General features: G+C 45.0%; 2 long non-coding RNA genes across 6 annotated transcripts in view; one reads left to right on the top strand and one right to left on the bottom strand.

Annotated features, from left to right (window-relative positions):
* The window catches only part of LOC146812281 (uncharacterized), a 272606-nt gene extending 248936 nt beyond the window's left edge, over window positions 1-23670 (bottom strand). The window contains exons 1-3 of one of the 4 annotated variants that reach the window (XR_014965897.1): window positions 23391-23667; window positions 22732-22859; window positions 13216-13314 (exon numbers count right to left, since the gene is read on the bottom strand). This is a non-coding gene — a long non-coding RNA (uncharacterized LOC146812281). Of the gene's footprint in view, window positions 1-13215; window positions 13315-22731 lie in introns of all 4 variants that reach the window. The other 3 variants (XR_014965896.1, XR_014965899.1, XR_014965898.1) reach the window with 3 other exon arrangements.
* Window positions 23671-24246: 576 nt separating this feature from the next.
* Window positions 24247-25060, top strand: part of LOC146812280 (uncharacterized) — a 369505-nt gene continuing 368691 nt past the window's right edge. For both annotated transcript variants that reach the window (XR_014965894.1, XR_014965895.1), the window contains exon 1: window positions 24247-24370. This is a non-coding gene — a long non-coding RNA (uncharacterized LOC146812280). The remainder of the gene's footprint in view (window positions 24371-25060) is intronic.

The following is a 25060-nucleotide window of genomic DNA, read 5'->3' as shown; positions in this document are numbered from 1 at the left end:
TACCCCTGCATGAGCAGGACAATTCTACAACCTTTGGAGTCCATTCTCCTAGGTTATAAGTGCATCTGCCATTACAATACATGGAGTGGCCATGCGACATTATGCGATGAACATCTCTAAACTGTCTGTAACGAACCCTGTCATGTTTGGTATCAAACATGTTGGAATCTTACCACCACACCGTAATCGGTGTGGGAGGTATGATTCCATGCACTGTAAAGCTCCTCCGGGAGGCCCTCAGTGCTCCCCGTACCAGTCTTCTAGACACGGACAGCACAACATGGCTGCTGCCGACCAGAGACACGATTCTGCCCTCCTGCTGCTTAGCCAAGCTTGAGCAAGGGAAGGCAGAACAATACGTATCCTGTCACAGGGAGGTGGGACCACTTCCCAGACAGGGTTTAGTGTATTGGGGCCGGTTGGGAGCACTTGCCAGCGCCACTCAGTCTGCTTGAGGGACACATTTGGTGCCCTCCTTGCAAAGTCCAGTTCAAACCAGCTCAGGAAGAATATGCCTCCTTACAACGCATCCCTTTTCCCCGCAGGCAATTACAACGCAGTCGTTACAACGATCGCGTTGTAACAAAGCATATCATTACCCCGCAAGTCATAACAATGACTAGCTCTAGGGGGACACTGGATGTTGGAATTGAATATTTTACTATTCCAACTCCAGTCTGTGCAACAGTAGGGAAGGTTTTGAATTTTAAATCCAACACCTCTGACCCCTCCGCAAGTCGTTATGACTTGCGGGGTAATGGTATGCGTTGTTACAATGCAGTCATTGTAACGACCGCGTTGTAATAGCCTGCAGGGAAAAGGATTCGTGGTAAATGATTTTTACCTGTCAGGGAGCCATTGGCTCCCGCTCTGGTGTGAAACTGGTCAAAGGACATGCGAGTATCCTCCCCACTCTCTGACCTCTCCCCTGCGAGGGAACCCTGATTTGTCCCAACCCTTTCCTTAAGGTTCTTAAGGGTTTACCTGTAGGTGGGTCCCTAGATTTGTCGTGGGACAAGATTCATATCAAGACACCACTTCTTTAACCGTCTGGGCACTCTGGACTTCTCTGGACCTTGCTCTGGGCTCCGAGACTGTAACTGGGAAGACTCCTGCTGCTCCTGGTCTCGTTGTCCTGCAAGTCTGCTGTAACGTCTGTGCCTGTGCTCCATTCAGGAACCTCCCAAGGTCTGTGTACATCAAAGACACCTGAAGCAACCTTCCTTGCCGTGAAGGAGTCACTTCCCTGCATCTGCAGGCACGCAATGATGCTGACCGGCCTGCTGATCCTGGGCTCCCACGGACTCCGAAAGGCTTAGCAACACAGGCGGTGGTTCTCCACATCCTTAGAGACCTGCCCTGTACTCTCACCAAGTTTGAGGCCAGTATCCCTCGCTGGCTTGGCTTTCTTTCTCCAAGATTGTCGGGCTCCAAGTAGCCCCAACCTCAAGAATCTCCTTCGACCAAGATTCTCGTCCTCACCGAATCACTTGCACCTAGGGCCTACATCTTTGCTTAGCTGCTCGTGGCGATTGGACCTTGCTGGTCCCGACACTGCACCTTTTTCTCTTTCCATGTTGCTTGCAGTTGCCAAGGCTTGTTGATGCTCCCGACCGCTACCTACCTTGCAACTCTCGACATCCAACGTGGGACAGCTCATGAATGGCTCCTGGTCTTCCACAGCATTGCCTGCTCCGCACAGCTGCAGCTCCAAGGTCACCGTCAGCTATCCTGCAGCACACGACATCGGTGGGCATTCATCTTGTGTGCCTCCTGGTCACTCCTGAGTGGCATAGACTCAGTCCCCCCTGCTTGCAGGTACTTCTCTTCTTGAATCAACCTTTGGGTTCCACCAGAGACTTTCACCTTATCAAGCAGCAGCATCTTCCTGAAGTCCTCAATTGAGTTTGACAATGGTTTCAGATGCCACTTCACACCTATTTCAAAAATATATCCTAAACTTCCTTTGTGTCTCTTGTTTATCTTATTGTAGACAAGTGCGAGTTAGAGAGCTAAAGTGTGTGTCCTGTTACCTTGATCTCCAAGAGGGTCGAGAGTGTTGTGTTCTGGGGTGCACAGTCACTTGACTCTCTGGTAAGGTAAGGAAGGCAAGTGAAGCACTATAGCTAGTCAGACTCTGGCTCAGATACCTCTGTGGTATGGTGACTCAGACCCTATATGCCAAGGTTCTATAATCACAAGCATAGTTCTGTTCCTGAGCAGAATCCCTGTAACACTTTGTCACAGACTGTGACCTCGTAGCACTAAAAGTATACAAGTCGCTATTACCCACTGCACCAGCCAAGGTGTAATTCTGTCTCTCTCTGGTTACACTAAGACCTCTGCAGTGCATTAACTACGAGAGCTTTCATAATGTACTATAGTCAATTTCTCACTAACAACTTTTAATATTTCTTTTTCATTTAGGCAGGCAGTTATTTTATAGGTATATAACCGACGGTGAAAGACCTAAAGAAATGTAAAGAATATTCTGTTTAGCCACATCTTTGACCCCACCCCATGTTCAGACTCAAGTAAACAGCAGCAAAAAAGTAATATAACCAGGAGACAGTTTTTGCTCAAATAGAAGTATCAGTTTTTTCCTATTAAAAATAAAAACCGTTTTAGAAAAACGGTATGAAAGAAGATTAAAGGGCCACTTCCTCCCCTGGAATTAAAGAAAGCATCCTACCTGGACCTTACAGTTCATCATTAATGATTGTAAATGGTATGTTTTAATGACGATGAATGATGTTCAGCAACCTCCAGTTTTATGCAGCTGTAAAAACCAAGTCATCAGCATCTCATGAATTATAGGATGGTTCTCCTCGGATGCCTTGCACTAAAGTTACAGCTCATGCCCACTTGAAAAATGCAATTGTGAGGTGATCTTGGCATTATTAAAGATTTGCTGCATTTGTCATATGATCCTCCTCTAAAGCGTAATCTTCTGATTTTAACAAAAAACAATTTTTTTTTATCCAAAATGTTGAACTGTTAATAAAAAGCAGCGGCCAGTGTTGCTGCACAGCATAAGGCCCTTTGAAAACCTGGACTGGTCACCTTATTGTTGCTTATTGCTATTTTTGGGTGTTAAACTGGTTCAGTGCCAGTTTAACACCCAAGATGCAACCGCAGATTTACTGTCTCTCTGGAGAAAAACAGGCACACCCATCACATTAGTTTAGAAAGGTGTTAACCGAATAATTTTATTAGATTTTATTAAATTTGTTTTTGAAAAAATATAATAACATTGTGCATTTTTAAGTAATTCTTTTTGGAGCCTTTTTTTTTTTTTTTTTAAGTCTGTGGTAAGCCTGACGCCGAACAACACAACCTTTGGTTTGCTAAACACCTAGTATTATTTCCCCACTGTAAAAATGATTGCGCGCGCTTCTGGTTGTCGAGGAGTTGTCGTCAGGAGGGAGTCATTGTGCCTAAAAAAAGTGATGACAGGGGGGTCTCACAATCAAAAGTTTTGAAGACCTCTGCTCTAAGCCCATGTAACTAAAAGTTGATTAAAAAAATTGTTTCCTTGAATATTTTCAACACATAACAAACCAATGTGTTCAAGATCATAAGCGCTGGCAGGCTTAACTCGAAGACAGGATGGCGGTAGGCTGACAAAAAAATGAGCTGCCCGATAACATGCCGCCAAATTTTGAGCCGCATACTGAGCCAACAAATACTGAGCTAACAAATACTAAACTAACAAAAACAGACACCAATGACAGAGCCTACAAAAATAGAGTTTGCAGCAAAAAGTTAAGGGAGAACCACACCAAAGATGCAACGTCTAACAGGCAAATACCAACCCTGCCCCCCAAAATTTTCCCCCCAAAAAACAAGAGATCTCAGCTGGTACTAATAAAGGAGCAACAAATCCGACTACCTTGGAATATAAGAATTCAAGAACTATCATAATAAACCCAAATAAAGATTAGGTGTAGGCAGGGTCCACGCTTCCCAAAAGCCAAAACCAGCCACCTTGCAATTGCTTGTCGTCTAGCTTTTGAGTTTAGAATACCAATTCTGACATTGTTAAAGCTTTAAGTACACTAGAGGTATTAAGTCACAGGCAGTTGCTCAAGGCATCCTACTATTTCTTAACCTCTCTTTTCAGGCTACCTCACCTCTCACTGTCCCTCTATCCACTGTCATCTTATCAATATTTTTGTAACCCATGGAAAGATATTACAGTGATCTTTGAGCAACATTTTCTGAGAGTTTATTTTCCATAAGATGACACAAGTACACATGAATCATCAAGTCCTTACCCAGGATCCTTATGAATATATGTATTAGAGTGGCTTAAAGATGCCCAACACCTTGTCAGATGGGATCACCATTCTCTAAGCTGATTTGTCTAAACAATGTTTTTTAAATAAATATTTTAACAACATTTGTCCAGCACATAAACCAATGTGAACAAGACCATAAGCGCTGGCAGGCTTAACTCAGATAGGACAGCAGTATACTGTAAACAAAATAGAGGCATCGTTAGTGGCGATAGCAGCATCAACATGCCCATCGAAAGAAAGGTACAAAAAAAGCTACCAAATTAAAGGCAAGCCAAAAACTGAGCAGCTAAAAAACAAGGCAAGCCAAAAACTGAGCAGCTAAAAACAAGGCAAGCCAAAAACTGAGCTGCCAAAAACAAGGCCCGCCGAACATTTGGCCTGCCAAACACTGGCTCGCCAAAAGCAGAGCCGCTAAAAGCAGGATTGCTGAGGCCCAAAGGTTAGGGGAGAACCATGCCAAGGTTAGAGGAGAACCAGGCCAAGAACCAACTCTCCCCACACTACCAAAAACAAAAACAAGCCATCACACCTGGTAGTAGTAATGAAGGGGCAACACATCTGACTACCTTGCAATATAGGAAGCCAAGAACCATTATAATATCACAAAATTAAAAGTAGGTGGCAGCTGGTGTCTATACCTCCCAACAACTAACACCATCTTCCTTGCAGTAGGAAACTGAGCTGCCAAAAACAAGGCAAGCCAAAAACTGAGCAGCCAAAAACTGAGCCGCCAAAAACAAGGCAAGCCAAAAACAAGGCAAGCCAAAAACAAGGCAAGCCAAAAACTGAGCCGCCAAAAACAAGGCAAGCCAAAAACAAGGCAAGCCAAAAACAAGGCAAGCCAAAAACTGAGCCGCCAAAAACAAGGCAAGCCAAAAACTGAGCCGTCAAAAACAGGGCAAGCCAAAAACTGAGCCGCCAAAAACAAGGCAGGCCAAAAACAAGGCAGGCCAAAAACTGAGCCGCCAAAAATGAGGCAAGCCAAAAAAGGAGCCTCCGAAACAAGGCAAGCCAAAAAAGGAGCCTCCGAAACAAGGCAAGCCAAAAAAGGAGCCTCCGAAACAAGGCAAGCCAAAAAAGGAGCCGCCAAAAACATGGTAAGCCAAAAACAAGGCAAGCCAAAAACAAGGCAAGCCAAAAACAAGGCAAGCCAAAAACAAGGCAAGCCAAAAACAAGGCAAGCCAAAAACAAGGCAAGCCAAAGACAAGGCAAGCCAAAGACAAGGCAAGCCAAAGACAAGGCAAGCCAAAGACAAGGCAAGCCAAAGACAAGGCAAGCCAAAGACAAGGCAAGCCAAAGACAAGGCAAGCCAAAGACAAGGCAAGCCAAAGACAAGGCAAGCCAAAGACAAGGCAAGCCAAAGACAGTGGGTCATCAAACACAGTGCAAGCCAAATGGAGAGCCACCAAAAGGACAGCTGCCAAAAGCAGGATATTCGAGGGCCAAAAGTTAGGGGAGAACCATGCCAAAGATGGTAGGTTTAACAGTCCAAGAACCAACTCACCCCACCCAATTAAAAAAACAAGCCAGCACAGCTGCAATATAAGAAGCCAAGAACCATTATAATATCACAAAATTAAAAGTAGGTGGCAGCTGGTGTCTATACCTCCCAAAAACTAACACCATCTTCCTTGCAGTAGGAAACTGAGCTGCCAAAAACAAAGCAAGCCAAAATCAGAGCTGCCCAAAACAAGGCAAGCCAAAATCAGAGCTGCCAAAAACAAGGCAAGCCAAAAACAGAGCTGCCAAAAACAATGCAAATCAAAAACAGAGCCGCCAAAAATAAGGCCCGCCAAACACTGAGCCTGCCAAACACTGGGCCTGCCAAACACTGGGCCTGACAAAAGCAGGCCCGCCAAAAGCTGGGTCGCCAAAAGCTGGCCCGCCAAAAGCAGGGCCGTCAAAAGCAGGGCCGCCAAAAGCAGGATTGCTGAGGGGCAAAGGTTAGGGGAGAACCATGCCAAGCTTAGGGGAGAACCAGGCCAAGAACCAACTCTCCACACACTACCATAAACAAGCCATCACACCTGGTAGTAGTAATGAAGGGGCAACACATCTGACTACCTTGCAATATAAAAAGCCAAGAACCATTATAATATCACAAAATTAAAAAAGTAGGTGGCAGGTGGTGCCTATACCTCCCAAAAACTAACACCATCTTCCTTGCAGTAGGAAACTGAGCTGCCAAAAACAAAGCAAGCCAAAAACAAGGCAAGCCAAAAACAAGGCAGGCCAAAAACAGTGGGTCATCAAACACTGGGCCACCACACAATGGGCGGCCAGACACTGTGCAAGCCAAAAGGAGAGCCAACAAAAGGACAGCTGCCAAAAGCAGGATTGTCGAGGGCCAAAAGTTAGGGGAGGACCGTGCCAAAGATGGTAGGTCTAACAGGCCAAGAACCAACTCACCCCACCCAATAAAAAACAATCCAGCACATCTGGTCATAGTAATGAAGGGGAATCACATCTGAATACCATGCAATATAAGAAGACAAGAACTATTATAACATACCCAAATAAAAAGTAGGTAGCAGCTGGTGTCTATACCTCCCACAATCTAACACTATCTTCCTTGCAGTAGGTTGTCGTGTAGCTTTTGAATTTACAGTTCCAATCCTGACATTGCTGAAGCTTCAAGTACACCAGAGGTAATAAGGCATGGGCAGTTGCTCAAGGCATCCTATCTTCTAAGCTGCCCCCCCGGGAAAGCGATCTTTCAGCAATGTCTTTACCTCTATTTTCAGACTACCTGTATCTCTAACCGCTGTCTTATTAATTTTTTAGGGCCCTGTGCAAGACATTATACAAATTTTTCTATGAAATTTGCTAAAAGTTCAATGTACAATTCAATATGTGGACTGAATTCGCAGATATTGAGTAATAAAATTCAGATTTCAAATTGGGAAAAAATTCCATAAGATGACAAATCTACGCCAGAATCAAGAAGAACCTCACCCGCAAACTCCAGAATGTCCAGACTAGTCCTCAACCTATCACACCACTGCCACATCACTCAACTCCTGTAGAACCTACATTGGCTCCCCATCGAGAAGAGAATTACCTTCAAGCTTCTCACCCATGCCCAACAAAGCCCTTCACAATACCGGACCTGCCTACCTGAACCACCGCCTCTCATTCCACGCACCCAAAAGAGCCCACCACTCAGCCCAGCTTTCCCTCGTTACGGTGCAGTGCATCAAAAAGTCCAGAACAGGAGGTCTCCTTCCTCGTGGCCAAGGCATGGAACACCCTCCCACGCCACCTGAGACAGACGCCAACACTCTCTAAGTTCACAAAGGACCTGAAGACCTGGCTCTTCAATGGATCGCTGTGTACAACCGGGAGCTGCGCCCCACCCCCTGACCCTCCAGTGCCTTGACACCCTTTCGGGTGAGTAGTTGCACTTAACAAACCTATGATTGATTGACTGAATCATTGAGCAGTCTTTACTCAGATTCCTTACGAATATGGGTTTTTAATTGGATGAACGACAAACAACACCCTATTAAGCGAGATCCCCATTTTCTAAGCCCATGTGACTAAACAAAGTTGTTTAAAAATATTTTTTTAAATATATTTTTTCAGTACATAAACCAGTGAGTTCAAGACCATAAGCTCTGACAGGCTTAACTCTGAGACAGGAAAGCAGTATTCTGTTAACATGATAGTGATTCATTTAGTGGCTATAATATTATTAAGATATACATCAAAAGAAATGAGCCGGACACATACTGAGCCAGACACATACTGAGCCAGACACATACTGAGCCAGACACATACTGAGCCAGACACATACTGAGCCAGACACATACTGAGCCAGACACATACTGAGCCAGACACATACTGAGCCAGACACATACTGAGCCAGACACATACTGAGCCAGACACATACTGAGCCAGACACATACTGAGCCAGACACATACTGAGCCAGACACATACTGAGCCAGACACATACTGAGCCAGACACATACTGAGCCAGACACATACTGAGCCAGACACATACTGAGCCAGACACATACTGAGTTACCTAAAAGTGAGCTGAAAAATCCTGTGCCGCCAAATACCGAACTGCAAAATCCTGAGCTGCCAAGTACTGAGCAGGAAAAAACAGCTTCCAAAAAGCGAGCTGCCAAAAACAGTCACTAAAAATAGGGGCCGCCAGTAAACGGGGCCGCCAGTAAACGGGGTCGCCAGTAAACGGGGCCGCCAGTAAACGGGGCCGCCAGTAAACGGGGCCGCCAGTAAACGGGGCCGCCAGTAAACGGGGCCGCCAGTAAACGGGGCCGCCAGTAAACGGGGCCGCCAGTAAACGGAGCCGCCAGTAAACGGGGCCGCCAGTAAACGGGGCCGCCAGTAAACGGGGCCGCCAGTAAACGGGGCCGCCAGTAAACGGGGCCGCCAGTAAACGGAGCCGCCAGTAAACGGAGCCGCCAGTAAACGGAGCCGCCAATTAACACAGCCGCCAATTAACACAGCCGCCAATTAACACAGCCGCCAATTAACACAGCCGCTAATTAACACAGCCGCCAATTAACACAGCTGCCAATTAACACAGCCGCCAAACAGGTTAAAGGCAAAAGGTTAGGGGAGAACCACACCAAAGATGCCAGGACTAAAAGGAGAAGAACGAACCCCTCCAGCCCCCTAAAAAGAAAAAAAAAGAAAAAAAAAAAAACATCACAGCTGGTAGGAGTAATGACTGGGCAACACATAGGACTATCTTGGAATACAAGTCAAGAACCAGCATAATATACCAAAATAAAGAGTAGGTTGCAGTAGGTGTCTATGCCTCCCAAAAGAGAACACCAGCCTCCTTGCAGTGGCTTGCTGTGAAACTTTTAAATTTTCATTTCCAATTCTAACATTGCTGAAGCTTCAAGCGTGCCAGAGGATTTAGGGCATTGGCAGTTGCTTAAGGCGTGCTTGTAAAAAAACTAAAAATTCCGATAAAAAGAAATGCACAATAAAAAGCAGACAAAAACATGGCAAGCCAAAAACTGAGTCGCTAGAAGCTGAGTTGTCAAAAACTGAGTTGCCAAATATTTAGCTGCTGAATACTGAGCTAACAAATACTGAGCTGCAAAATACTGAGCTCCCTAAAACAGAGCCGCCAAAAACAGGAGGATTGAAGGCAAAAATGTAGGGGAGAACCTTGCTAAAGAAGCTAGGACTAACATAACAAGAACAAACCCCTCCACCCATCAAAAAAACAAGACATCACAGCTGGTAGTAGTAATTAATGGGCAACATATCGGACTAGCTTGAAATATAATTGGTCAAGAACTAAGCTAATACACCAAAATAAAATGTAGGTGGCAGGAGGTGTCTATGCCTTCCAAAAAGTAACTCCAACCTCCTTGCAATGGCTTTTTATGTCGTTTTTAGGTCTCGCTGAGACAGCGCTTTAGCGCTGCTCTCGCGAGAGCTTTTGTAAATGGGGGATCTGGAAGTGCAAACGAGTGCTTTCAGGCCTCCAAATACAGTGCATGTGTGCCGGGCGCACGCACCTTTTGGCAGCTTGAAAGCACTCGTTTGCACTTCCTGATCCCCCACCATTTGGCAGCCTGCACACCATTTGCTTTCACTTTCGCGGCCGCACGGCCGCTTTGATGTTTGATCGCGATCAAACATCAATGTCTTCCTTACATTTTCCCCTGCGATCACTTCGCGGTTAACTTCCTTGTATATTTATGAAGACGGACGAGTGTACATTCCTGTCTGCGGGAAATAAATGTAAACATATTTGCCTATAATCAGAGTCCAGCCCCCTTTGCAGAGGAAGCTACCCCGGGCCGGGGCCTAGCCTTCCCAAATGCAGCATATGTTTGCCCACACCCCAGGCCCCATGCAGCTGGCTCACCACCGCAGAGTAGGCCTGGCATGTGAGGGGGCTGGCAGGCACAGCATCAAAGCCCAGAGTGCGCTGTACCAACCCTGCGTGGCATCCCCCAGCCCGAGGGACATCTACGGCCTTTGTGCACGGTGGTCGCACCCACCGAGCAGGGCACACGGCTTCCGTGATTTACGGCTCCAGCTTAAGCTGCACTTCCCGTGGCAGATAAAAGGTGGAGCTGCCGACTGTAATTCTGAGGTAAAATCACTCCTTCCACTAGCGCGTCTTATTACAAGCAAATGGCTGATGAGAAACATTCTCGTACTCGCTTCTACTCCCTTCCCCGTCTTTAAATCCCAGAGTGCCCCGTCCTTTTGTGCAGATGCCATTGGACACTGTAATTTGCCAGAGGAGTTTTCCCTCTGTTTTAAATCTGTTTATTGCAGGCTTTAAACGTCAAATACGTTGACACAATAACACTGTTCATAAACACCCAGGGCAGGGGATTCCTTCTCCACGACTGAGTTTCTCTACACTCGGTGTTATACATATGCGTGTTTCGAGCAGCCCAGGGTGTCAGCATTGGGTATCGGCGCCACCTAGTGGCTGTTTCACCCGCGAGAAATGAACTGACAACATCGCCACGGTTCTCACTAACGGGAAACGCGAGAGTCTGAGCAAAGTGGCCAAGGTCTGAATGGGCACTGAACCTCAAAGTAACGTGGTTCGGTAGAAATCTCACAAACCATGATGTAAAATGTGCAACCATCTTAAATACTATTACTTAAGACAGCAGAACAAAATGTCACATAGCATGCTATGTCAGAATATGGCACAGCATACTTGACAAACGTCAAGCAGATAACAAGACACAGAGCAACAAAATGTACCATAGTATAAATCCATTTTATTGCATAGCGTGTAGTAGCATGGTAAGAACAATATGACCGTTATCTCCGTCTTCCTCAGTCACCCTCCCACTAGGCACCCACCCTTAATCCGTTCCTCTCTTTTGTTTCCCATGGCTGAGCACCAAACTCGCAGAGCCAGGCATCCAGAGTCTCTCTTGCAAGCCCTCACAACAACCACATGCCGCGCATACCTTATCTCCCTCCGGGGTATAAATCTTATCAGGCTGCTCATTTGCTTTGCTCTCATGTCCTATCTCCCGGTGTCCGTGTGCTACAAATGCTTGTTTATGTTTGTTTCCTGGTTACGCATAAGCGTCTCTTACATTCAGTTGTTTATGCTGGGACATCTTCCCCAACCGGTTGGGAAGGCGGGCGGGAGATAAGGGCGCCAGCGAAAGTTTCAACAATGTACCATTACGGTGACTCAGATGTCATTAGTCCATCCTCATTAGCACGTGCTCCTCGCTGGAAACATACTTGGAGTAAGAGTGCGAGTACACAAGGAGAAAACCGTGGAGATGCATGGCTGGATGTGGGACAATACACACTTAATACACGCCCATGCAGAAGGTATCATTTAATTTAATTTAAAGTTACAATCTCTCTTTAAAGAACAGTTCCCTGTTTAGCTGTCTGAAGAGGTGAACTTGAACTGTGCAAGTCACAGCACCACAGTAATGGATTAACTTGTCATATTTCCCTCCAAACCTTTCCTCAAACCATGGGACGATCCTAGAGAAGAGATGTCTCAGTGGGGGCAGCCCTGCGCTGGATGATTAGACTACGAACAGTACTATTAGGATGGATTGTGAGCTAAAGGAATTGAGATTTGCAGCAGTTTTCTTTGAATAACCATTGTAAGGACACAATATTGCTGTAAAAAAATATGTTTGCATTATCGAGATTGCTCTCATGGTCTTTACACAGCTGTAATATTGAAAGTAATCTTTGCATTACTGCAAGCTGATATGTAGTTAGTAACATAGAATGTTGGCAGATGCCAAACAAGTGTATTCCGCCATGCAGCGGGAGGATATTAAAATTGAGAGGGAGGAGGGGAAAAGTTCGACCATTCTGTTTTGACCTTACTTTAGACCTTGCGCCTACTCAAAGTAATGTGATATGTGTTTCAAATTATCACGATAGGTTCTATTATATTATTTTGTGCATTAAATATATTGAGAGAAAATCTTTCTCGACTAGTTTCTGCAAAGTACTTTTTCTGGTTTTCTCAAGCAGTCCAGTCTAAGTCGAAGAAAAAGACGGAGAAAGTTTGCAAAGCATTTAAAAATTCAGTTTGAAAACTGTTACAGTGTGTTACGTCACATCCCTTTCCTTGGATGCCATTGTGTGCCTGCTTGAAGTGAGTCATGCATTGTGCACAGTGATGCAGGAGGCCAAAGTGTTTTTATAGTCTGTCAGCATAGGCCATCTTTTAACAAAGAAATAGGTGGTTTGTTATGATATGGCTCTTCCCGATGCTTGCAGTGAAATGTAAGATATACTCTGCAATATGTGCCTGGCTGACAAAAGCTTTTAGAAATTTTTGAAACTGCTCATTTTCCATTGGCTCTTTTGATTTGAGGAGTTGGGTTTGCACTTTGTTACTGTGTTCAACAAGCATTTGCAATGCAATGGGTCTCGCATTTGCGAGAGTTTAAGCTATTGGCATGTAAATGACAATACCGTTTATTTATCTGTTTTGAAAAACAACACATAAATAAAAGGCATTGTCATTTACAATGCCAATAGCTCAAACTCTCGCAAATGCGAGACCTATTGCATTGCAAATGCTTGTTGAATTTACAGTTCTAATTCTGACATTGCTGAACCTTCAATGTCCCTTTGGGAAAGTGGAGCACCTCTCTGCTAACCTTGAAACTTCAAGTACACCAGCAGTATTAAGGTATAGGCAGCTGGTCAGCGCGTCCTACCTTTTCATCTGAACCCCTGTTACAGTAATCTTAACTTCTTTTCAAGCTACCTATAGTCCTCTGAGTTCCTGTACCCACTTCATCTTATCAATTTTTTGGAACTCTGGGGGAAGACATTACAGTGGTTTTTGTGCAAAATTTTCTGAGAATTTAATATTTCTGTTCTTTTCACTGGGGGTGAAGAATCAGAAGTGGAAGATCGGCCATTCCACTCTCAGAACTGTGCTCACTTACCTTGGAAAATGTTGGGCAGGTCTCCTTAATGGGTCATGGTGCCTCTTCCAGTTACTAATCCCGTACTGCAGTGGAAAGACCTTATGCGGTCATCGTAACCTGCAGAAGACAATGCTGGTGAAAGAGGTAACTGCTTAGCCATAAACCACCCCATGGTCACAGCCCACAAAATCCCAACCACCTAGGTTTTCCATAGCGGCAGTAGCTTAAAGCAGAATACTCCCACTCCAAGTTCTTCAGAGAATTTGGAGTATTGGCTCACAAAGGACCAGATACACTATTTGTGATTGGACCTTGGATATGTCAAAAATACAAACAGTCTCTATATTTCAAAGTAGATACTTTTAACTAAATAAAATTAAAAATCTACATAGGACCAATTCTGGGCCACATTGATACAGCCTACAGCTTCTGTATGGCTGGAATAGATCATCATTGCATATAGGAGTAAGATTTTCATAGAAATTTTATTCTCTTACCAAATGACTTGCATCAAAAAAGGTTGTACACATTCAACGGAATACGCCCCTGGAAAGTACTTTAAAGAAGGATTAAACATGAATCCAAAGGTATGCAGTGTTGAAGTATTAGCTTAGACAACTCTCATAGTTGTTTAATCAAATAGTGTTTCAGATAGCAGCAGCAAGCATGTCGCAGTACCCAGCTCCAGGAATGTTTCCATCTGAAGCTGGTAGATCACTGTTGCTTAGTGGCCATTAGGAACAAGCATTTGAAAATGCAATAGGTCTCACATTTGCGAGAGTTTATGCTACTGGAATAGTAAATGACAGTGCCTTTCATCTTTTTTGATAATTAACACATAAATAAAAGGCATTGTCATTTACAATGCCAATAGCTCAAACTCTTGTTAATGCAAGACCCATCTAATTTCAAAGAAGCGGCCGCCATTGTCCCGGGCTGCTTGGAAAGTGAAAGCAAGCATGGCACTCTGAATGCTACAGGAAAGCATGTTGTGCCTGAAGTAGGAGAAACTCATTAAAGAATAGTGCTTACAGACTAAATAAGACATACTGTTTAACAGAAGTGAAATGGCCAGTCCTGATGGGAGGTTAGAAATTAAGACAAGGCTGTACTAAGGAGGCTCTAAAAAGCCTATTAAAATCAGAAGCCAATATTTACAAAGGACAATGACACAAGCCAATGAAAAATATGGGTGGAGAGTGGGCAGAGCGTTGAGTCCATACTCGAATACAGCATGCCTCGCAGAGCAGCGCATGCGCTGCCGAGACTTGACCTAAAAAGTACTGCTTCCAAGGAAACCATATTCTACTACACGATTTAGAGGGGTTGATGGGTGTAGCCACAAAGCACCCTGTATTAGCAGGGGGAGGGTAATGTGAGAACCTATAATGTCCAAGATAACAATTTGAATACTTCAAGCGTGTTTTGGACTGCGAATAAGTGCGGTATTCGAGAGACATTCTTTCCCAGGGTACAAGGCAAACTGCGGCCCATTTGAGTAATTTGTCAATCAACCAAACTCAAGTGTGATATTATTTCTTTTCTTAGGAATCAATTGTTTTACTGCACCAGTAGTCCCAACAAAAAAAGAATACTATCAAATAACCATAGTCTGAAGGGTTGTAGGCATCGTTCACTGAACAGTGTGTAAAAACAAATATGAGCTGTCTAGTCATGAAGCAAAGTTTTAAAAAAATATATATTTCTACAATATTGTATCAGAAACTGTGCTATGAATGGTGAAGTCAAATGCTTCACGTTCAACAACTTTAGACAAAGTAGTTTGTGAAATTAACACTGGTTGTACAACGGAAAACAATGTTCAGTCTTCTGAATGATCAGTTAGAATAGTTACAAGAGCATGGAAATTGGGCATGTTTGTGCCCATAACACACAACCAATGGATTTAAACGTGTGCAGATGTACACAACCTCAGCAGAATATTTTAGTTATACAGTCTTGATTTCAGTATCATTGGCTATGCTGGTCAAGCGCCTTTAGCATGAAGTCCAGATCTGCCTACAATAGGGGATGCTTGAGGAAAGCACAAACACTTTGGTTTGTTCATAACACCTCTTAAGGGGTTATGATTTCTTTGAGTGGTGTTCATTTTAGTCTGATCAGGGGCTAAGTTTTAACCGATGAAGTGTTGCCGAAAAAAATTCATTACGTTCCGGAAAAACAGTATAATGTGGCAGCGTTTAGGGACATGATGTAGTAATAGTGAGTCTCTAAAGGGGAGCAGCAATTGTGGCTCGACAACTAAAGCAGAGAAATGCCAATTCATCATGAGGTCTATGGATTTAGGCCACATCATAAGTGAAGGTATAAAACAAGGTTCAAGTTGGTAGAAGCAGTGCCTGGATGCCAGTGCCCAAAACTATAGTCATTCTGGGTTCTAGCTGAGTATTACCAAGGTTTGTGGGAATTCTGCAAGTGTTAAATATTTATATAGCTTGAAAAAGATAGGGATTGTGGTTAACTGGACAAAAGATTCCGAAAGGGTTTGAGATTCATGAATATAGTTAGTGCCACAACATTTAGTACGTTAGTTAGGATTAGAAACAACGCTGATGAATGATGAAAGTATAAAAAGGTTAGGTGTAGTCTTGCCACATATTGATCAGTAGTGCAGTGGTTGTTACAAGGTTAACTATTTATATATTCTCTTACATGCAATTGGGAAGTTCAAAACGCAGCTCTTTTTGTCGTTTTACCCTTTTTTGTTCAATTGTACTACAAATCCATAATGTAATTGTACTCCAAGGTTTCTGCAGAGGATTTCCTGATGGACAGAAGGGTCAAGGAATAGATTTTGGTGCAATAAGTGGGAGGACTGCATGATAAAGTTGCAGATGGTTTGTCTATGTCATCTCTGGGAAATAAAGGGAGTGAGAATGAGGGTGAAGAGAAGTTTTGGGGATGAGGACGAATGAAATGGGCAAAATAAGTAGAGTACAGCACTAGCAACAGATTAAGTGGAGGGCAAAGTGGCAGAACGTTGTTCACACAATAACTTTTGTGAGATGGGGAGACTTTGGGAGTGATAGCAAAATAATGTGAAGACTATTTGAGGTGGTAAGATCACGCCTGCTAAATTGGAGGGGGGGGGGGGGGAGCGGATCCTTCAAGCCTTCCACATGCACGACATTTGAGAAGGAATATTGCCAAAACAGATCATACATGTTTTAGTGGTCCAAGGTGAACACCGTGGTAGGAGAATGGATTTAAGATGGCAAATGAGCCACTGCTGACAAATCAAAAAGAATTTGCTTCTCACTTTTGTCACCAGCCAGTATGTTGTAGTCCCTTGGAATAAATTAGGTTGCCAAGGAGCGGTTTTATTTGTTTCCAGGTAAGGGACGGCGGTTGTTGTGTCGAGTGGTTTCCATTCCAAATGGGTGTGGGTAGTTGTAGGAAAGAAGGATCTGCTTCTTATGGTTACCCCCACTTTTTGCTTGATGTGATGCTGTTTTTGACTAGTCTGACTGGGATCCTGCTAATCAGGACCCCAGTCTATCTGCTTTCTCCTTAAATTGTTGTGTTATGTACTTAGGTACACCCCAGATTGGATACTGGGGTACCCTTGTCAGTCCCTAGTATATGGTACCCATGTACCAAGGGCATAGGTACCCCAAGGGTCTCCCATGAGCTGAGGCATGTCTTATGCCACCCATGAGAGACCATTCAAAATCGAACTAAAGGCCTACCATTGCAGCCTGTGTAAGTTGGTGCATGCACCACTTACTAAAGATATAGGTTTACTATATCTAAGGGTCACTGCACTTTAAACCTATAAGTCACCCCTATAGCAGGCCTGTACAATCCAGAGGGCAGGGTGCTTGGTTCTAAATGAGAGGGTGACCCTGCATGAGCTGGACACACCTGCAGCCTAGGGAGTCCATTCTCCCAGATTATCAGTGAAGCAGCCATATACTATATAGAAGGGCACTGCATAATCGTGCAATGATCATCTTGAAAATGGCTGCAACGAATCCTATCATGTTTGGTATCAAACATGTTGAAATCATACACCCAAACCGTAAATGATGTGGGAGGTATTATTGCTGAAAAGCGATCCGTAAGGCTCTCAGTGTTCTCTGTACCAGCCTTCTAGTCCCTGACAGCACAAAATGGTTGCTGGTGACCAGAGACACATTTCTGCCCTCCTGCTGCTGAGCCAAACTCGAGTATGGCAAGGTAGAAAGATAGGCATCCTGTCACAGGGAGGTGTGACCACCGCCCAGACAGGATTTAGTGTATTAGGGCTGGGTGGGTGTGCTTGCCAGCGCCTGAAAGTCTGCATAAGGGGCACATTTGATGTCCCTGTGTATAGTCCAGTTCAAACAAGTCCTGGGAGCCATTGGCTCCCGCTCTGGCGTGAAACAGGACAAAGGACATGGGAGTAACCTCCCCCCGGAAGGGCCCTCCCCTGGGAGGGTCCCCTGAATCTTCCCAAACCTCTCTTTAGGGTACTTAAGGGCTTACTTGGGTGTAATTTCCTAGATTGGTCGTGGGATACGATTCAGAACTGAAACCAATACCGTCTGGGCACTCCGGAATTTGTGTGGCCTGACTTAGTCTCCCTTCCAGTCTGCTGCATCATCAGTGCCTGTGCATCATACAGGAACCTTCCAAGGCCGGTGAAGCATCAAAGACAACCAAAGTAATCTCCCTTGTAGTGAAGGAGTCACTCTCCTGCATTCGCAGGCACCGCAATGAAGATGACCGTCTGCAGATCCTGGGCTCATCTGGGCTCCGCAACACAGGTGGTGCTTTTCCTCAGCTCCCGAGGCCTGATCTACCCACTTGCCAAGTTTGAGGCCAGTAGTCCTTGTGGGGGGTGCAATTACTGAACTCCTGTGTACCGCGTCCCCTTTGCAGTTGCAAAGGCTTGTTGACATCTTTGCAAGAAGATCTTTGGGCTCCAAGTAGCCCCAACCTCAAGCACCTCCAGTCACCAGAATCTTCAGCCACACCACATTGTGGCCTGCATCTTTTGGTGAGCTGCTTGAGGTCTTCTAGCGACTCCTGGCCCTTCGGCCTGTGGGTCCATTTGAGACTCCTCTTTGTTATCCTTGGGCTCTCCTGATTTCTCGGGCCTACCTTGACTCTCCTGCTTGTGGTGAGTCTCCTGGACTGTGCTGGTCCCAACCGTGCACCTTGACTTACTGCGTGGATTGCAAATGCCAAAGCTTGTTGGTGCTCCCGCCAAACACCAACCCCTCAGCACTCGACATACTTCATGGGACAGCTCATATCCAGGTCCTGGTCATCGTCAGTATCGCCAGGTGCTTGCAGCTGCAGAGTCAAGGTCACCATCATCTTTCCTGAAGCATCCGACATCGGAAGGCATCCGTCTTCCAAGTCTCCTGGTCACCTCTGAGTGGCATAGACACTGTTCCCTCTGCTTTCAGGTACTCCTCTTCAAGAATCCATGTTTGGATTCCTCCGGACACTTTCTCCTCATCCAGCAGGGGCACTTTCCTGAAGTCCTCCATTGGGTTCGACTGTGGTTTCTGACGCTACTTCACACCTATGCACCTGACTTCCCTGGGATAGTTAACTTTGGTACCACTGTATCCATGTGTGGGGTGGCTCTCCAATCTTCTGTCTTTCACTGGGTTTCTTCACGGTCAACTGGGAAGCGTCCCTTATCTTTAAACTTCCAACCGCGACTTGCACATACACTTGTATGGAGCACGCAGTCGTGTTCACACATTGCACGCACTCTCTGTGGGGTCCCTATCTACTTACCATGGGTGGTTCTGTGGGTCCCCAGCAATTCTACATCCTCTAGACATTTTCCTGACTCGACTCGTGGTTCTTATACCACTTTGGTAGTATTTGGTTTGGTCCCCCCTGAGGCCTGCTGTGTATTAGTGCCATTTACTGTGATTTCTTTGCTAAAGTATTGTATGCTTTGTGTATATCTCCATGTAGGAGATACTGTAACACACTAGATAGTGTTATATAATAAATGCATATTTTTATAAATACTTTGCGTGGTTCTTTTTCATTTAATCTATACTATAAGATTGCATCCTTGTAAAACAAGCTGCTTTACACTCCTTCAAGACTAAGCATGAAGGCTGCTCTCCACAGCTACCACTTGGATAGCTTTCTAAGGATGTCTGAGACCTCTTAAAGCACCATAAGGTTTGTGGGGACGGGTGCAAGGTGCCCTCTTACCTTAGTGGACATCATATACCAGGCCAGCTTCTCACAGCAGTAGTTAAGAATCTTGGGACTCACTATGGTAACATAGTTGTATTTATCGAGGAAGAAAATAGAAAAGGTTTGCCTAATGCTTTAAACACCGATGGGGCGCAACTTGTTTTCCGAAGAAATTAGTACTTTTTTTTTTAGAACAAGGGTTTACTCCACATGACAACGTTTTAATGGACTGGATGAATCTCACGATCATAGGTAGTAGGCAAAAGATCCAAAAGAGGAAAATGAAGTAAGCTTAAAAAGTTGTTGTAGGCTCACCATACAGCTTCTAACGTGGCTGCAGGCAAGTTTCCTTTTTAGGTCGAGCCTAGAGTCAGCCCGTATGCGCTGCTCTACGTGGAATGCTGTATTACAGTATTTACTTGTAGCCCTGCCCACTCTCCAGCCATATTTGTCATTGGCTTGTGTCATTGTCCTTCGTAAATGCTGGCTTCTGATTCGTTAATAGGCTTGTTAGTCCCTCCTTAGTACCGCTGTGTTTTCATTTGTAACCTCCAATGAGGACTGGCCCTTTTACTTCAGTTGTTCCATGTATGCTTTAATTAGAGCCCGAGAGCACTATTTTCTTAATTGGCTTTCTTCTGCCTGCCGTTGCAGGTAGAACATGCTCTCTCTCTCACAATGCTTCTTTTTCCCCCCAAGTTAAGCCGCATGGCCGCCACCGATGGGATAATGGCGGACATGATTTTCTTTTACCTGAACATGGGTGAGCTTGTTTTGTTATAGTGGATCCTCAACTGCCCATTGATGTCACCATAGCCGTACAACTTTAAACATATAATTGCTCATATTTCAAGCAGTTATGTACTGTTTCGCTTAGTTTATGATGCTCAATAGGGACCGCTAGGAGCAGATTGCAGTACTGCAACTAGACATGCAGTACTGCACCTAGACATGCAGTGCTGGTGCCTTGCTACTAGGGACTTCTAGGAGCAGCTTGAGGTACTGCACTGATACATACAATGCTGGTTCCTGGCTCACTACGCGAGCATTTGCAATGCACTAGGTCTCGTATTACTGAAAGTATGAGCTATTGGCGTTGCATTATTATTTGCAATGCCAATACCTCAAACTATCAGTAAAGCGAGACCTATTGCATTGCAAATGCTTGGTATGATTGGCTGGGAAGGATGCCTGGTTCAAGATTTTCCTCTTTATGTTTCGACAGGAGGATGGGACATAATTCAAGCACTTAGGATTTTGAGAAGTACGATCATGAAGAACCAGCAAACAAAAACAAGTTATAAGGAAGGGGAGGCGGCTTTGTGGAAACCGAATGCTAGTGACAAAACTACGCTGAGGGGAGGGGTGGAAGAAAAGCCAATCAAAATTCTCCAGTCGACAGAGGGCTGTGATAGTGTAGAAAAATAAATAAATGTTTGTTGATTCTTTAGAGGTCCAGTGGACATTTGTGCTGTTGCAAGCAAATAATAGTGAGAAATAAAAAAAGTAGGGTAAGAGATGGGATCGCTTCTCATTTTTGTATTTTTCAAGAAGTTGTCACATTGCTTCTTCGAAGAGGTACGTAATTTCAAACTCCATATTGGTATGCAGAATATGGTCTTTTGTTAGTATGAAGGTTTTTGATCTTTGGTACGTAGAATTTTTTTTACTGAAACGTACTTTGTCATCAAGTGTTGTGCACTTTCTCTGGATGCATTAGGAGAGAGCGGCAGGGATTACATGATTCAAAGTGTGCGGCTTGACAAGTTGAATCCAATGATAACCAAGCCGGACTAGGTTTGCACGTCAAGCATTGGTAAATGTATATATCAAGTTGTTTCACAGGGTTCTTTAAGGGCAGGAAGCCTAGATGTAGGCCAGGTGGTGACTCTAGGTCATAGGAGGGCGATTGGCTTTACCCCCCCCCCCCCCACTTTGCATGCAATAAAACAGCAGCACAAACAACTGCGTAGCCACCTTGAAGTGAAGGGCACATTAATTCAATTCTAGCACTAAAAAAAAAAAAAAAAAGTGGCACAACACTATGCTTAAGACATGGTCTCCGCAGTATCTTCACTCATCAATATAATAAAAACCAGCCCTGGCGAGTTGCCTCGGCCCCACCTTGTCCTTTGCCCTGCCGCGGAAAGAGCACTCCCGCTTCCATTCGCGTGTCATGTCTGGATGCACTGCCTTGTTTAATCTGGAGACCACTGGGCCCAGACTGCGGTCCACCCCTCCGGTCTGGACTTCGACCCACTGGCTTAATTTGTAAAATATTAAGTCCAGGTGCTCAATTTTGTGTAGGAGGCCACGCCCATTTTCCCCAGCTTCACTAACTACCTCCACTGGCTCTACCCACTTACTGCATTTGATCCACCCACATCCTTAACTGGCACTGATGAAAGCCAGATGTAATACCCGATCTGAATTTCAGCAAGGGAGTCTTCCTCAAGTAAGGTTTTGATAGAAGGTGCCCCCACCCGCTGTCTCTGAGAAAATGTTGAAAAAAAGGAATGCAAACATGCATTTAAAGCACTATTTTGGAATTGGCTTAAACGATTAATACAACTTCTGCAACGTAAAAGTGGATAGGGTTGACTTTATCAATTACAATTTATTTTTGACCCAAACAAACCCTTTTTAGTAAAATTAGGATAGTCAAAGAAAGGGGAAAAACATAACTTTCTTACCTGTACCATGCTGTTTACATCTAGCGCTTTGATAGCAGTTCATAGCTCAATGTGCTAGATTATGATTGTAATTCATGAACTGCACAGTAACAAAAAAGGATCTTTGTGACAAAAGCAGCAACCCGCTGAGCACTGCACATGAAATACTGTTCAGTCACCTGCACGGTACACGTTCTTCGTAGCAGGCATAATATATTTAGCACCCGAGAATGAACCTTACCTGTAGGGATTAAAAGTGAAAGTAACAAACAAGCATGTCTCTTGTACTCAGACCCGTTATGTATCACGTGCCTTGAAGAGACATTTACCCGACTTCTATCCACTCTTTTGGCAAGCAACAATACAGTTAGAAGCACAGCTATGGCACACTCTGATTCAGTGAAGTGGGGATTGTCTAAGGTATAATACGCACTCACTATAGCCCCAGGTTTACATCACAGTGTCCAATGCTCGTGCATTCACTGAAGGTTTTACCAACGCGATATTCAAAAGCGTTCTGTCACCACTAATGCTCTTAACAACAATCGAGGAGTATTTTAGCCAGCGCTGCTCAAAGGCGCTCCTCGTTAATACTACCAACTCTTGCTGGACATGCACACTGGGAGTCATGCAGCTCTAATCATCGCTGCCGAAACCAAGATGAGAACCGAAGCACACTTCCTACCTTGGTTCTGCCGGGAGTCTTCGCACTGCTTGAGAGTCAGAATTGCGCTAATCACAGGCGCGTTACTCGGCCGGGGCACGGTCTCTACGCCTGAAGTCTCACGAGATGGTGCGGGGCGTGACCTGCAACTTGGAAACAATGATGTTAATGGCTCCCTGCATTGGAGTGCATTAGTGCCCGGCACGTACTGTATATTAAGGCTCATACGAACCTAGGTACTTTAAGGCTCATACGAGCATTTGCCAAGGCCATTTATTAATATCATAATAGTGTCCCTGTGCATTACTGGGATTAGCATCCCTGACATTAATCAAACGTGTGGCTCGGAGTAGCGTCCTGACAGAGTGCAAGCATGCCGGTTCCTTAGCTCTCACACTTAGTGCCTCACATAATTTCGTAGTCCGACAAGGCATGAGTACAGCGCATATATGGTCATGGCATATTAAAGCACATTGGTCTTAGGACATTCTATCTGGAGATGGCATGACGGACCATGACACGGCATGAAGAGTAGCTGTAGTACCGTGCCTTTACAATGAGTGCTGGTGCTTAGCACCGGAAACCACCGGCACAAATTAAGCACTTCTTTCTTTAGTATGTTACCCACTTCCCTTCCCATGACAAACTGGCAGTACGGGATATACGTCCGGTGCTCCTACATGGCACTTCCCCGAAATATCCTGCAGTTTAGAATGCCCCCACAGGAGAAGCACTGGATCCGGTCCTCAGGTCCACGCGAAACGCCTGGGCGGCGGATGGCCACCCTTCAAAGGACCTCAGCCTGTTGAGCTCCCGTGAGGCAGTCCTTGTTCCTCGCGCCATCTTGCTGGTTCTCGTAGGTCTTCCCAAGGTGCGCGAGCACAGAGAGGAAACCATCAGAATCAAGCACAGACAGAGAGGCAAAGACAAACCCATCAGGTCGCTTGAGCTGGAGGGACGCATGGTCAACAAAGGGCGTGGTTACTCATACCGCGGCTCTACACGAGACAGTGGGTGAGTAGGGTCTTGAAGTTTTGGGGTGCTAGGCAGGATTCCTTCACACCAGTGGCGGGGCTGCTGCAGTTCCCAGTGGATTATCCAAGGAGGCCGATTTAGTCTGTTGTCTAAAAGCGGTCATGACCAAACATGATTTAAAAGACTCCGGACCGGCGAAGGGACAATTAGAATCCACAGTGAATCCTGCCCTGTCATTTGCTTTTGCAAAAAAGTTGTTAAAATGAAACACTAGCACAATTGGCCAAACCGAGACGACCCGAAACTACAACTCCCAAAATGCATCATTACGTTTAAAGAACTCTCGGTAGGGTAAACTTCGCACACTTGGGACAAGGTGGAATGCGTTCTTCTGGGACTGACAGTTTCTCAGCTCTGGACGCCAAGAAAGTCATCCATGCAGTCCTCCAAGCCATTCACAAACACCAACACGGTGAAAGGCTAACCACGTTATCGTCTAGGCTGTTCCTGCTGTGACCACCTGCTCCACCCCATATTTTGCCTGGATGCCGTGTTTATGGCACTATCTCTTTAAAGCTCGATGTTACACGTCTGTCTCCAATCTCCATTAAGGAACAATGAATAGGTCTCACCTGGGACGAATTGTGGTTCGTTCTGTGGAAAGGATGGTGAACAGGCGGGACTGGTAAGTCATTTGAATGGAAGTGGATGTGGACTCGTCAGTTAATTTGTTTGGTGAGTTTTTGTTTGCCGGTAAAATAACTAGTTGTGTTTCTCAGTGCTGCGGAATGGGATGATTTTTTCTTTCTTTAACTTTGTGAGAGAATGGGTCCGTTATATCTGCTTGCTTGATTTTGTGGAGTTGTTTTTCCAGTTTTTGTGCTTCAAGTTTGCTTAACTCTGTTCTCTCTTTTGTGGCATGGCACATAGTTTCTGGTTTAGTTTGCTCGTACCTAGTTACGTTGGTGAATAATTTCCAACGCCTGGTAAAGTCAGATTTACTGAGATGCCCCATCTAAACAGTACTAAAGAGGACTTTGTTATAGCAAGGCAGTATGGGCCCTTGTGTAGGCAAAACAATGTGAATTCTGCCAAACAACCCGCCGACCACTAGGCTGTAAAATACAGCCATACCTTAGGCTCAGTGGGCTCCGGTGCCTCCGGATCTGCTGCACCATAGGTGGGTTCGCCTCTTAACAGGTTGTCAGTTGTTGTTTTGTGGGGTGTGGCTTCTGTTTGTGGGGGATGCGAAACGCACCACTACCGATGCTCCATCTGCCCCCCAGTACTCGCGTAACTGGCTCGTATATAAACGCAGTACCGTTGCAGGGCTGTCATGGGCCCCAAGGCAAACAAGGAAAAGTGCCGGCCTCCT

Source organism: Triturus cristatus, chromosome 7, assembly GCF_964204655.1.
Source record: "Triturus cristatus chromosome 7, aTriCri1.1, whole genome shotgun sequence".
NCBI classification, from domain to species: Eukaryota; Metazoa; Chordata; class Amphibia; order Caudata; family Salamandridae; genus Triturus; species Triturus cristatus.
This window is presented reverse-complemented; position numbering and strand designations above follow the sequence as displayed.